Source organism: Sturnus vulgaris, chromosome 1 (assembly GCF_052056855.1).
Source record: "Sturnus vulgaris isolate bStuVul1 chromosome 1, bStuVul1.hap1, whole genome shotgun sequence".
Classification (NCBI taxonomy): domain Eukaryota; kingdom Metazoa; phylum Chordata; class Aves; order Passeriformes; family Sturnidae; genus Sturnus; species Sturnus vulgaris.
This window is the reverse complement of record NC_142243.1, coordinates 85,382,023-85,395,890: the sequence shown is the minus strand read 5'-3', so window position 1 is coordinate 85,395,890 and position 13,868 is coordinate 85,382,023. Positions and strand designations below refer to the sequence as shown.

Here is a 13,868-nt window from a genome sequence, read left to right as displayed (position 1 = left end):
CAGGCACCACTGTAAAGTGTCTCACTTCATCTTCTTAACACCCTTCCCCCAGGTATTTATATACACATATTGATAAGTTCAAACATGAGCCTTCTCTCCAAGCTAGAGCCCCAGCTCACTCAGCCTTTCCTTAGAGATGCTCTAGCCCATCATCTTTGTACCTGGACCTTATATGGACTTTCTTCAATGCACCAATGTCTCATTGCTCTTACATTGAGGAGCCCAAACCAACAGTGTGCCAGATGTGGCCTCACCTTTGATAAGCAGAGGGGAAGAATCACCTCCCTTGGTGGCCAGAGGGTTGGAGGAGTGTATCAGCACTCCCTCAGTCATAACACAGGCAGCAAATCACTCTAGGTGATGGTCAGATCAGCAGATCTGTCCCCCGCAGCAAGGAGGCACCTGTTTGCATGGGCTCACCATTTCATCCCCATTGTCTTGTATGGTTTAGGGTCAGATGGAGCAGATTCTTTGCCTGAAGGCATACCTGACTTCCCATCAGTTTTGAGGGCAGGAAATGCATCTCCCAGTTTTAAGTCCCTGGATGGGGGCAGGAGCATTTCTTTAGTGATAGAAGTAATGAACTGCCATCCTTCCCGTTCTCCAGTAGTTGCACTCACCTCAATGCCTTAATATTAGTAGTGGATACTGCCTGCTTCTCTGCTGCAGTTGCAATCTAGGGTTCTTCATACTACTGAGAAGAACCTTTCCTTTTTTTTTTCTTAAAAATACTTATCTGTCTGCTTTTTTGGACTCTCTGATGCTGCACAGCTTGCTCACTCCCACCTGTAACTCCTCCATTTGGTTTTTATGTCTTCCAAGATAGCACACATCTGGCAGGACAGTAGGCCATCTCTTGGGCATCAGAGAGACGCTTCAGGTACTCCCTGCAGCCCATGGCTTGGAGGCCTTCATCTGCTATTCAGACTCTTCCTCAGGCCACTGGCCTGGCAGGAACAGCTGCTCCAACACCTGCCAGGCAGGCTGCCCTGTGACACATCACCACTGTAACCCAGAGTGTCACAACACTAAAATTCCCACTGAAGCCCCCTCCCTTGTGGTCTGCTGCACAAACTGCTGCCTTGGATCTGTGTTCTAAGCCAAAGCTCTTGTGTAGTACTCACCTGAGCACTAGCTAAACGTGCTTCACCCTTTTAAGGATGGGCAGCTGCCACAAAGGCTCCAGGCATGCTGGGTTAAGGGCAGCTGATCATTATCATTAGAAGCTGCCAGAGATTCCTTGAGCCCACCTGGTAGCTCCCCTCCCCTTGTTCTTGCCTGACAGCAGCAGGAAGTCTCTAGTTTCTCAGTGTTTCCCAGGTGTATCCAAGGATCCTGGACCTTGTCCCTGGAAGGTCCAGAAGCTCCCAAATCAGAATGCAGACTGCTTCCCAAACAGTTGCCTCTGTTGGCTGCACCCAAGCATGCATTTAATGTGTGAATCACCTTCAATTTTATTGTGTCTATATATGTATAAATTTCAGGGCCCCTTTGTATTTGAGATGTTCACAGCCTACGTCACTGATTGGTCTCTCTGATATGTTTGACTGCTTATTTTTAGAGCTGTGCATAAACAATTCTGGAGAGCATGTCTGAGCTCCAAGATGGCTAAATATGCAAAAGTTGAAACTCTAGGGAGTTCAGGCATAGAGGCATCAGAATAGCTGCATGGCATCAGACCAGTGGTCCACCTGCAAGTGTCCCAAACTGGATACCTAGCTGCTTCCCCAGTCTCCAGAGGTCTGTGTAGCAGAGAGAGACTCCTTAACTCCCTTTATAACCCCTCTGCCAGACCACAGATTCAGGCTGAGGTGAGTTAGGATTTACTCATAAATTCAGCTTCTTTGAGCATGTGAATTGCTAAGGGTTTACTGACAGCCATTAAACCCAAGTGAGTTAAATAGCTCAAAGTTAAATAGCTAAAATAGCTATCCTTAGGGTATTTAATTAAAAATAGGCTCCTGACCAAAGGAATTTCATCAGATTATCTTTCAGGAAAGCATTACTGTGAAGGGATATAATTGCTTGGGAAAGACATCACATACCATGCCCTTCTATTGTGAAAACCATTTCCCTTCACATAACAGGTATTCTGCCAAGAAACAAAGGACCATAGCTGTGTATATGGTTTTTTCTCTGTATAGTGTTTTAAGATTATTTGACAAGAATTTGCAAAAAAACATTTTTTAACTTCTTTATTAAAGCAAAAATCAAGACCCTGCCTCTCATGGGAGGCTGTTTTGACCAGGTTAACAGTGAATCATCAGTCACTTTCCTGAAAAAAGGGTTAAAAAACCAACTCTAACTCATTTTGCATATCAGAGTTTGTTTGATTTTTATTAAGCTTTCATAACTAAAACATTGGAGAGCACTATAGAGATGGACCCAAGGCTGAAGCAGGGGAAGAGTGTGGGGAATCTTTCCTTTGATGAGGAAGAAATGTCTGAAACAACATGGGATGAACTGACAGCAGTTTTTTCTTTCTTAGTGCACCTTTTCTGTTCCACATGTAGGTTCTAATCTTGAGGGGATATGAGTAATTGAAAGGGTCAAAGATTGCAGCTCATCTAAGGTCTTCTGCAAATTCCCTGGTGTCAGACTAGCACCATGCCCAGCCTTTCCTCATTAGATGCTCTCCAGCTGAGACGAGATCCTGAGAGGGCATGAAGGACACGCGAATGCTGAGACTGACCTCCCCCTCTGCTATTCAAGGCAAGATACTCATCCTGTAGCAAAGAAACGCAAATGCCAGGGAAAAGAAGCACTGAGCAGGACCATTTAATCTCTTTTTGGCTGGAACTAGGGGACTAGAAGACAAATCTTATAAGGAGCAGCTGAGGGAGCAGGGAATATTTAGCCTGGAGGAAAAGAGGCTCAGGAGGGACCTTATTGCTCTCTGCAACTGCCTGGAAGGAGACTGTAGCCAGATGGGGGTTAGTCTCTTCTCAAAAGTAACAAGTGACAGAATGAGAGGGAATTGCCTCAAGATGCTCCAGAGGAGGTTTAGAGTGGATATAAGGCAAAATATTATTTATGGAAAGGAGTGTCAGGCATTGGAACAGGCTGCCCAGGGACATGGTGAAATCATCATTCCTAGAAGTGTTTAAAAAAATCTGTAAATGTTGCACCTGGGGACATGGTTTAATGGTGGGCTTTACAGTCCTGGGTTAATGGTTGAACTTGATGGTTTTTGAGCTCTCTTCCAAACGAAATGATTCTGTCATTCAATTGATCAATTGTTGTACATACCTCAACTATTAATTAACATACAGTTAATGAATACCTCTGAAGCATGTTTAAACTCTTTGCGGTCTAGAATTGTTTCATTTCTTCTTCATGTTACACCAGCATTCTAGGGACTGTGTTACTTTTATTTGGTGTACAGCTCAAGGCAAATTGTCCTCGCTCGGTACCAAGTGCCATCGACTAGGCTGCACCTCCTAATGCCATGGGTTCTACCACTGCAGATGAACAGTTCAAGTGATGGGATGACTTGTATTTCCTCCAGACTTTTCCAACTGCCATACACTCGTTGAACAGTTCAAAGGAAAATCAGACAACGAAGTTTAGAGGAGCAGGGACGAGCATTTCAAAGGGGGACCAATGGGCATTGTACTGACTTCTCCACTGGTGCAACCTGTTTATGTCAGCATCTAATTGCCCCTTTCTTTGCACTGGTGTCAGCCTGATAAAAGTCATGGCTTGCTTACTTGTTCTTCTGTAAATTTCCTTTTGATCATATAAACAAACAAACAAAACCCAAAGCCATCCCTGTTATTCATTTGCCAAAAAAATTAACAAAGCTGTATCTTTTATAAATCAAACAACTCTTACATGGAGAACTGACTCACCATCTGGATTTGAAAAGAAATGTCAGGATTGCTTTCCCATTTTTTCCAACACCCCACCTCGTTTTTTACTGTCTCTTCCACCTTTGCTGCCTGTGGAAGCTGAGTCATGGGTCACAGTCCCTGCACTAATGAGCAGTTCCATCCCCTCTACCACTACCTTATTCTCCAGAGAACTTGATGCAATTTTTCATAATGGTAAAGGGAATCAGTAACCCAGTTGAAGAGGGGAGCATTTTAACCTCCTGGGGATCATGTCATTTAAGACAATATTTTTGCCAGAAAAATTATTAACCTCTATGGAGAATGGAAAGCCCAGGTCGTATGCACTGAAGCCTTGCTCAGATGTCAGATACTTATTTTTTTACATCCCTTGGCTCTTAGCACATATTATTATGTTGAGCCCTCTAATGATGCTATTCTGAGACCAGTGGGGTATCAGGCTAACATAGCCTTGCCCTAACACAGCCTGTGCAGTGAAGAAATAAGATGTGAAGACCTTAGAATTACAACGTGGCAAAAGGCACCATTGTGTAGTAGCACACCCTTCCAGTTGGGACTGATCTGATCAGAAGAGGGAAATTCATTGGAAAAAAAGTAATTGAGGTGGAATATTTAACACTATGACACCGTCCTGAAATGTTGCTTGCATTCATAGTTGTGGCTGAACTGCCCTGCTGGTAGGAGGCCAGGTATCCTGGGTTCAGGTTCACAACACTCCTGAAGTGGTCTACACCCACAAGTCATAATGCAAATCTGGTTCATAAGTGATTTAGGTATTTTTTTAAGACCTCTCTGACTCTGTGGGAGCACTTTTTACTCTCTTCCTATCCCCAAAGCACTGAAAACTGACACGAAAAGCAATCAATTTGGCTGGATGCTGTGATTAAGACATACAACTATTACAGTAAGCACACTCTGCTTGCTCTTCAGAGAGCAGCACAGTGGGTAGCTGTGTCACCAGACCTCCCTTCTGTTTGTATCAGTAGCTGTGAGTTCAGCTACATTACATTAACCTTGGCTTAATCCATCACTTGAGTAACAACATGGTTGTTACGAAATACTCAGTGTGGTCCTCTTTCTCCTAGAAAGAGATTTTTGCTTTCTTAACTGGTCCCTTGGTGGATATAATTCTGTAAGGGCCTGGAATAATATGCTCTTTGCTAAATTTGCCATATAATAACCTCAGCAACATTGCATCAGATCAATGTCAGTTTCCCTCAGCTATCCCTCCAAAACAGTGCCTTTGGGGAAACTCTGTCTTTTGTCATTCAGCATTTGACAATGGTAACTTTATTCACCCCACTGAGAAGGAAATATTTTGTTTAGTCCATATATAACAAACATCCCAGAGAATTATTCCTACATTAAGCATTAGGAAAGATGGTAATGAAAGATCTTGTTTCACTGGGCAGCTAATTACACTTGCTGGGGATGACAGCTCAAAGAGTAATGTAAACAAACCCAGTGATGCAGTAATTCCCCTCAGGATATGCTTTGTGTTATTCTGTAGTAAATAAAGTCAGCTGAGACCCTCTTGGCCAAAATGTCGTTAGTGACATTAAGAAAATGCCAGCACTTGCTGATTTATGCAAAGTCTGAGGACTCTTCAGAACTAGAGAAAATGTTCCCTTTAAGTGCTAAGTCCAACAAAACTGCAGTTTTGTATAGTTTTTGCAAGTAATTTTGTCATTCACATGTTAGCCTAAAACAAAGAAAAATAATTTCATGATTTCACACCTGATTCTGTGCCTGAACTCAGAATATAATTATCTACACTGGATCAACAGACATCACATTACAAGGTTGCTAGAAGATAAAAAAATTACCTTTTAAAAGAAAATCAAATTCCATATGCCTCTACAGGGAATATCTAGTTTCACCAATCTCTTATTCACTCACAACTCACATGCATAATCTTTAGCACCTTTTCTCTCTACCCTAATGAATTCTGACCAGCTCAGAGCAGCAGCAGTGTTCAAATAAGACAGCATCCAATTTTCCAAGAAATATGTAACAATCCTTCTTTCGTACCAACAAGATCTGCAGCCTTGGTAGAGATTTAGTGTTCAGGCTAACTTCTAACAAGCTGGGTAGGACTTTTATTCCTGAATTTTGGGTGGCCACAATGCAGTACCTCTATCTGGGCCAGGTGTAGGAGCCATCTAATGCTGTCAGTGGACAGCAGTCACACCCAGTCTCCACTGACTGCCCTTTCAAGACTCCACTGACTGCAGCTGCAGCCTGCACATCTGTCTCAGATTTACATTAAGAATCTCATGCCCTTTGTGCTTTTTGATGTGGACAGAGAGCACCTCATCTCCCTCTCTGCATCAGAAGGGTGCAATGCTCTGGGCCTTGTGTCTATGTGTCATCCTAAGCTTCGTGCAACATGGATTTAGGGAGCTCATCAACATTTAGGGTCGCTCCTATGACAGTATGTAATTTTTAATGCTGACATAGTCTATGCTGTTTGCTTCCCTAAGTTAAATAAAAAATATCCCATCTGGCTCTGCTCTATTATTAATCATGTGTATCCACAAGAAATCTAGAAGGATTTGCCACACCTGTCATTGGAGCTGATTTGTGTGCACTGCGTGGCAGTAGCAGAAATGTTGCAGATGCCCTGCCCTCCCTAAAACATGCATATTTGCAAGCAGAGAAAACTGAACCACAGAGCAAATTTCCAAGTCTTTAAATTCCTGCTCAAGCCCTGTATCCCAGTCCCGATTTAACAGGTTTCACTAGGTCATGCACAGCACTGCACTGTTCCAGGCCTGGAGTAACTGAGTGGCAGAGGTGTGGGGAAGCCACCAGCCAGCAAGACTCCAGGCTTCTATGTTTGCATTTGGTATCCTAAAAGAGTTGCTGCCCCTCAGGTGGCTACCAAACTGATCAAAGCTTCATGTCTCCTTTTGAAATACCCGTGGCTCCTGATCCAATACATTTTTTATTCAACATTCATTGTATTTCTTTGTGACATCATGACATAGTTTACTTGTTTCTGCTCTACGTCCACAGGACTCAGTTCTTCACAGATTTTTTTTTACTTGCCTCTAAATTGACCAGTGGATACCTGGCCATACTGCTTGTGCAGTTAACCACACCAGGGATTTGCTAGACATCACTAAACCCCAATCTGACCTGCAAAATCTATGGCTATTTCACTGGTTGCTACATATTTTTGTTATTAAAAAATATTTTTTTAAAATCACTTTTCTGTTCAGCTTCTGCAAATCTAAGCAGGGAATCTGCTCTTCTTTTCTTTTTCAATTTTCTTTGAATGTCATTTACCCATGATTCTGTTAGGAATAAAGCACAGTTAAATGAATTTCTTTTGTCTCTGGTTAATATAAGCAGAATTAATATAATTGAAATGGGAGTACCAAATCCTACCTGCCTTTCCATTTCTTTCAATTAAGTTTCATTAAAATTACCCTGTGTCATTGGGAACAGTTATGTCAGGTTTCTATGCTAAGGAAAGAAGCCAGTTCCAAATGACAATTTCCTACCACAGGAAAACAATAATGTTTCTGTAACTACTAAGCATCTGTATTATCATTCATCAGATGCAAATTTCTTTATATCATTCCTGAATAAATAAATGCATTATTCCTGAACAAAACCCTTGGATGCACCCATTTCTTTGTTCACAATCTGCTCATAACGTTTTAATTTATAATCAATAACCCTCTACATCTTGGTGTTCAAATGAGAGACTATTTTTGGTTCACAGGCAGGAATTGCATATCACTTAATTCTGCTCTAATAATATTTGAATCAGTTAGGGGAGTAGTCATCTTAACAAAAAATATGCATATCTTATCCAGTTGTGGTGTGAGGAATTCCTTTCTAGAGATGTCAAAGTCATCAGAAGATGTGTAATTAACAGCATTGATCATTTTTGTTCTTCATGTTGCTTACACGTTAATAAAAATCTTTGCAAGAGCTCTTCTTAACCTACTAACGAAAGTTATAGGCAATAAGATCACATGCATGCAAAATGAGTGTTCATTCTCTTGTTTTCTCTGGTTTTATCCCCTGAATCCTATTTCCTCTGAATTTTGTGATTTTCTAATTTTGTTTACTTCTGTGGTAAATTTTCTTTTTTAATTACTTTCTCTCTAAGAAAGTGAGAAAAGCTACACAGCACAAAGACATAACTGAAAAGCTCAATACAGAGAAGCTTTGCAAGCTATTCTCAGATAAAAACTCTGAAGAGGATCCAAAATCCAGTGAAGTCTGTGAAAAACCTCCCTCCCCCGTCCTTTGGAATCTGTCCCAAATGAGGTGCTGCACTTTTGTGCCAAGCTCCCCAAGGGAAGCAACAGTGACTACCTGGCTCCAGCTTTTGTTCCTCACACAAAGCACTGGAGAAGAGATGGCAACACCTCAGCTTCTCACTGAAACAGTCTAAACAATGAGCCCAACACGTTTATGCAGGAATGTATGTGAGTGTTTATATGCCAGCCCTGTTCTTAGAGACTCTCACTGTAGGAAAATGAGAAAATAAATACTTAACTGTGCAAGTAATTTCAGCTGGAGCCCATTATCCATCTGCTAATACAGTGCAGCCTGGAAGCTTTGCCAATGACAGATTAAGGTCAAACAAATGATCATTCCTGCAATATACACTCCTCTTCCTAAATGTATTTATCTTTTATTATGTTGGGAAATTATGATCAAAAAGCCTATAATAATATCATATTAGTATAAATTTCTTGCAGTGAAGCTACAGCAAGTTTCTTGAATAACATTTGGGTCCAGAAAAGCTAGACAGTATATTTAAGGCAGGAACTCTGGTCTCAAGAGTTTGCAGGCCAAAAAGGCAGAGCACGAGGAGAGCTGCATAAAGAAGGTGCTGTTGTTTCATTTTTCAGGGGCAGAACCAAAGCAGAGGGCTTGTGGGAATAGGGTGTGCAAGGATTGCAGGCACAGAAATAAAAGTGGCAACTTTAAAGCATGCATCCAGAGTCACGGTGAGACTGAAAATCCCCCATGATGTGCCTAAAAATATTTTCCCCCAAACTTCAACTTATGCTGATTTTTTTTTACAGAAGTATGTCTTTAAAAGATTTTTCAAGATCAGCTGCCTTTAAAGATAAAGCTGTTCAGACAGCTTTGAAAATCCTAACCTGCACAGCTGTGCACACACACACACAGACTACATGCAACTAAAGACAAGGTCTTAGTGCAAAGTGTTAAGCAAATCAATCTATAGGGACTGCTTGCTCTGCAGCCCAAAATATAACAATCAGAGACAGGAAGGTAATTAGCAGTATTTAATTTCATGACTGCAAAGTTACACAAGGATAATTTAGATATGTTTTAGATTCAGCCACAGGTCTTAAGCACTAAATAGATAAGCCTTTTTCACTCAGGCACATTGCTCAAGTGTTTTAAATCTTTGAACAAGCTGTCTTGTCTTTTACCATTGCTCTGACCAAGAGAAAAATGCCCTTTTTCAAAGTCAAAATATGTAAATCGAGGATGATAACACTGACCTATTTTTTTTTTTTTCAAAGAGCATTTCATGATCCACTGATGAGAAATGCTGCCTGGATGCTGGGTACCATTATGTAAACTACAGCTGTCTCATGAATTCTTGTGTAACAGAGTGAGAGGGGTGGTGCCTGCTGGCCTCCTCCCCAAGAAGCTGCTTTGCACAGAGGATAAGACCCTACTTAGCCTGTCCCACAGCAGCTGAGCCCCGGCACTGCCCCATCTCTGCTGCACACAGCACAGGTAGGGAAAGCTGTGGCGTGTCACTGCCTCATCAGGGACTGCAGGAGAATGCCAAGCACAAGAGGAATCATGATTAAAGAAATGTTTTGAGCAACAATTTTGAAGGGGAGGGGGGCTGTTAAAAACTGAAGCCTGCTAAAAGTAAAAGCAGTCAGGAAGGATTTCTGATTTTTTTTAAGTAGTCCAGAAACTATTACTCTTCTCTACTTAACTTTCATATTTTGTGGCTAAAAAGGAAAAGAAAAAAAAATAGTAGAAGTGAAATCTGACTTTTAAAAGAGGATGCAATATTGTGAAATAAAAAAGATTTTTCAAAGGAGATGAAGTTGTGCATGTCTATTAATTTAGAGCACACAACAGGAGATGCTTAGGACCTGGATTTGCCAGTTCATTGCAGGCAAACAAATTTAATGTGTTTAAATACCTAATGCATGTGCCTATTTGCCTTCCTCTTTCTCCAGAATTTCACAGATGCTCTCTCTGTCCAGCATAGGTATGTTTCAGCTGCAGTAGTGAATGATCAGCATTTTTGAAAAAAGGATCAAGGACTTTGAAAAGAAGAAATCAAGGCTCTCTGAAAACCAGAAACACACAGCTGGTGATCACTAGTCAGCTTGGTTCAAGGAGCTGAAGTATGACATTGCTGGGAAAAAAAAGAATTCATCATAATATTTACAGAAGAACCATATTGAGAGACAGCACCAGTTTTTTTAGCACGCCATAACAACACAATCATTCTGGTTTTTTCCCTTTCTTGAATGTAGCAAAATGAATTAGTTAAAAAAAAAAAACAAAACATCTCCAAAGTCATAGAGGCACCCTTACTAAAATCTAAGGAATTTTTCCTAGGTGTCATGAACTTTTAAGTAACAGAACAGGGTTCCACTTAATGGGAAAATGTTAAGCTGACTTAATAACATCAGACCCCAAGTGGCTGAACCTCTGTCATGGAAAGATTAATATTGATCACAAACTGCAGAAACTTCTCTCAAAGTCCAGCACAGATCTTCAGCTAATGAAGCTGGCTCTCCACTAATGAGAGGCTTCTTATATGAAATCAGTGTATTATGCCCTTGAGCCACACATGAAAAGCCTCCAATACAGGAAAGAAATTTAAAAGCACATGCAGAAAAATAGCCAAGAACTTGTTGGATTATGGACTGCATTGTCTACTATTTCTGAAGGATTATTTTGACTATGCATCAGAATAATAGGGCAAGAAAATGTGGGAGTGCCTCTTGTACTACTAACATGTTCTTCCCATGTTAGGTGTGTACTTCATATGCTTCTTGCATATCAGTGAGGTTCCAAAACACTGATCCCTAACTACAAAATTTCAAATTAGGCAGATTCTTTTAGTAACTGTTTGCTAGCTTGCAAAGTCATTGAGATATTATTGCACTGTAACCATCAGCAAGCATTGGGAAAGTGGGATCTGTATCCCAGATTGCAGAAGAATTAACTCAGACAGGTGATGAACCTGGGGACTTCTCCCAATTTGTGCTGCATTTAGTAGAAAATGCGTGACAGTGGATTCACAGATTTTAAGGACGCCATACTCAAGCTTTCAAAGATCCTGCACTCAGCGGCATAAATCACTAGATTATTTTCAAGATAATGAGGTATGCAAAGTAAGACTCACCATTACTTTTACTCATCTTTCTAGTTTAGAAGTGGCATTTAGAGCTAAGCAGATGATTTCAGGGGCTCTGACTTTCAGCAAAAATGGGAACATTATGAGACATCCAAGACGGTTACTCAGAATTATGGCCTATTCTTGTTATTCATTGCATATTTTCCCACCAGTATATATCTTGTTCTCAAAAGTTACTCTCAGTGGATCTCAAAGCACTTCCAAGCCCATTAATGTGTCTTTCAGCATCAGCCTCTGCTAAAACTTCCACTGTAACCCTCCAGCTGTGTCAGCAGCTGCCCTGGCTATGTGGGCCTGGGAGGTAATCCCTATTCCATAGTCTCTGGCCTGGGCACATTGTTGGCACGGTTGTGCAGAAGGCAGTCCTCCTCCAGAGGAATGAGAGACTTTGCTCACATTGTGCCTCACTTCCCAGACAGACCAGAGGAGCACTCCCAGAGAAAAGTGCCCCTGCTCCACATTTGTAATTAGCTCAAATGCTGATGTAATATCTAAATGTAATTCAGACAGCATGTAGCTATTGACTTAATGAAAAGTTCAAATTCCTCTTCTCTCATACCCTGCTGGGAGCCACTGCCTGGTGTACTTTTGAGCTGCAGTGCTGGTCAGGGGAGGTCTCCTTACTCAGCCCACCCCACCTGCTCTTCCTTCATCCCTGAAGGAAGCAAACCCACCTGTGGCACGAAAGCTGGTGATTCAGTGCTGGGAATGGCACCATCTGTGCTGATCCGACACCACCCCGCAGGAAGAAGCGCTGCCTCTTGCAGCACTGGTGCCGGTGCACTTGGCATACACACCCGAAAATGACTCACTGCAAAACCTTCAAATGGGCAAATTATGTGTGTTGAACTTGGCTGTCACAGCTCTCAGCTTTGTGTTTCTTGCAGTGCTGAAGTGGTTTAAAGTGTTATTAATATGTTTGTCTTACCTGACTAGGGGTTTACTTGGCAGAGGTAAATAAAATAGGATGGAAAGCACGGAGGATGTCATTAGAAGGATTCCAGGAAATGCCTGCTGCTGTCACCCCAGGAGAGAAGGAGGATAGGCACAGACCAGCCAGGTGATGTGACTCTCCCCTCCGCTGCACATGCTGTGCTCCTCTCAGTGCCCCTCACCCAGGCCAGCCCCCAGCCTTCCTCCCCATCCCCAGGGGGATGGTGCTGGCCTCACTCCACAGCCTCCCAGCTGTGAAATCACCTGGAAAGCTCATTCACTCTGCTCACTTCAGGAGTGCCAGGACCCCGCTATTCAAATATTAACAACTATCTTGTGTGGTATAAAACCAGTGGCACCTGCTGAAAACATGAATTTGATCCCAGCTATAGTTATTAAATAAGACTCTACTCATTTTATACCTTTGCTTCTTGCTGCAGAAGTCGTCCAAATGGCATCAGCAAAGAATTTTCTCCCCTGAAAAATGTTGGTGCTTGCACACATAATAACAATTGCATCTCACCAAAATTGCTATCAGGAAGGCCCATTTAAGTGACAATATTTCTTAGCTCTTTTAAGGGCATTTCATTAACTTTCACAACTATAATTGTAAACCCTGATTTTTTTTACAGAAACACAGAGCTCTTTTTGGCTCTGATACAAGGGAGAGTTTATAGGTTCCAGAGGTAGGTTTGATATGGGTAAGCAAAAAGATAATTTGTAAAACTAAATGCTGGATCTCTTTTTTTTTTTTTTTTTTTAATTGGAACAGGTATTTTTAATTTAGCTAAAACAAGAGAGAGGTGCAACAGAAGGAAGTTGAAGTTGAAAGCTATGTCACTATTTTTGATTAGCAAAAACTTATCTCTTCCAGTTAGCATATTGTACAGCATAGGACACAGCAAGATCTTATAGCTGTGCTGACAGTTTTTTTGCAACTAGAATGGTTTTCCCTCTCTCAGTAACCTTACCGGAATGTACTTACCTTTACAACAAAAATTAGCAGCAATTTATCTTTTATAAGCATGATGTATCCTCTTATTCCCAAACCAATATTTTCAGCAGTTTCCAATCAAACACAGCTCAATATAGAGGTCCCTGCTGGTAAATGTCCTTACTGGGTGATAAGCAAGATGCCATTTCTAGAAACTAATCAACAAAATAATTAAATCAGCTTTCTACCAAGTTCTCAATTCTATCTTAATATTTTATAAATAAAATCCCTCCTGGAAATTTCTAGGAAACAACAAGGTTTATTCTTCTTGTTTGTATTCTGAAATGCCATTATTTTCCAGATCAATTAGTTCACACTGAACCCTTGTACCAATTATGCTTCATTATGTTGCTTGTAATGCTAATATGCTAACTAGTGTAATGAAACTTTCACGAGCAATATAACTAACTGTGTTCATAATTAAGGCAAAGCATGTACCTTTCCCAGGCTGCCAAAATCCCGTCTCCAGGCTTCTGATGTGAGAGTTATCATCTGCCTCAGCAGCAGCTCCCAGTTAGTGCTTCCCCTTATCGACTGGCCACACGTGGGGCAGTACATGATCAGGATGATTAGTGCCTCCAGGCAGGACATGCCACCTCCAGGCACTAATGAGAAAGGAGATACCTGACTTGACTCCTCCACTCCTCTGCCAGGAGAAGAAATGTGCAGCATGAGAGGCAGTCAGATCATGTGC

At 41.4% G+C, this 13,868-nt stretch overlaps 1 long non-coding RNA gene across 1 annotated transcript in view; it reads right to left on the bottom strand.

The window, feature by feature from the left end:
- The window catches only part of LOC148225335 (uncharacterized), a 28,357-nt gene extending 16,054 nt beyond the window's left edge, over positions 1–12,303 (bottom strand). Inside the window, exon 1 of the long non-coding RNA XR_015805773.1 lies at positions 11,922–12,303. This is a non-coding gene — a long non-coding RNA (uncharacterized LOC148225335). The remainder of the gene's footprint in view (positions 1–11,921) is intronic.
- Positions 12,304–13,868: the final 1,565 nt, after the last annotated feature.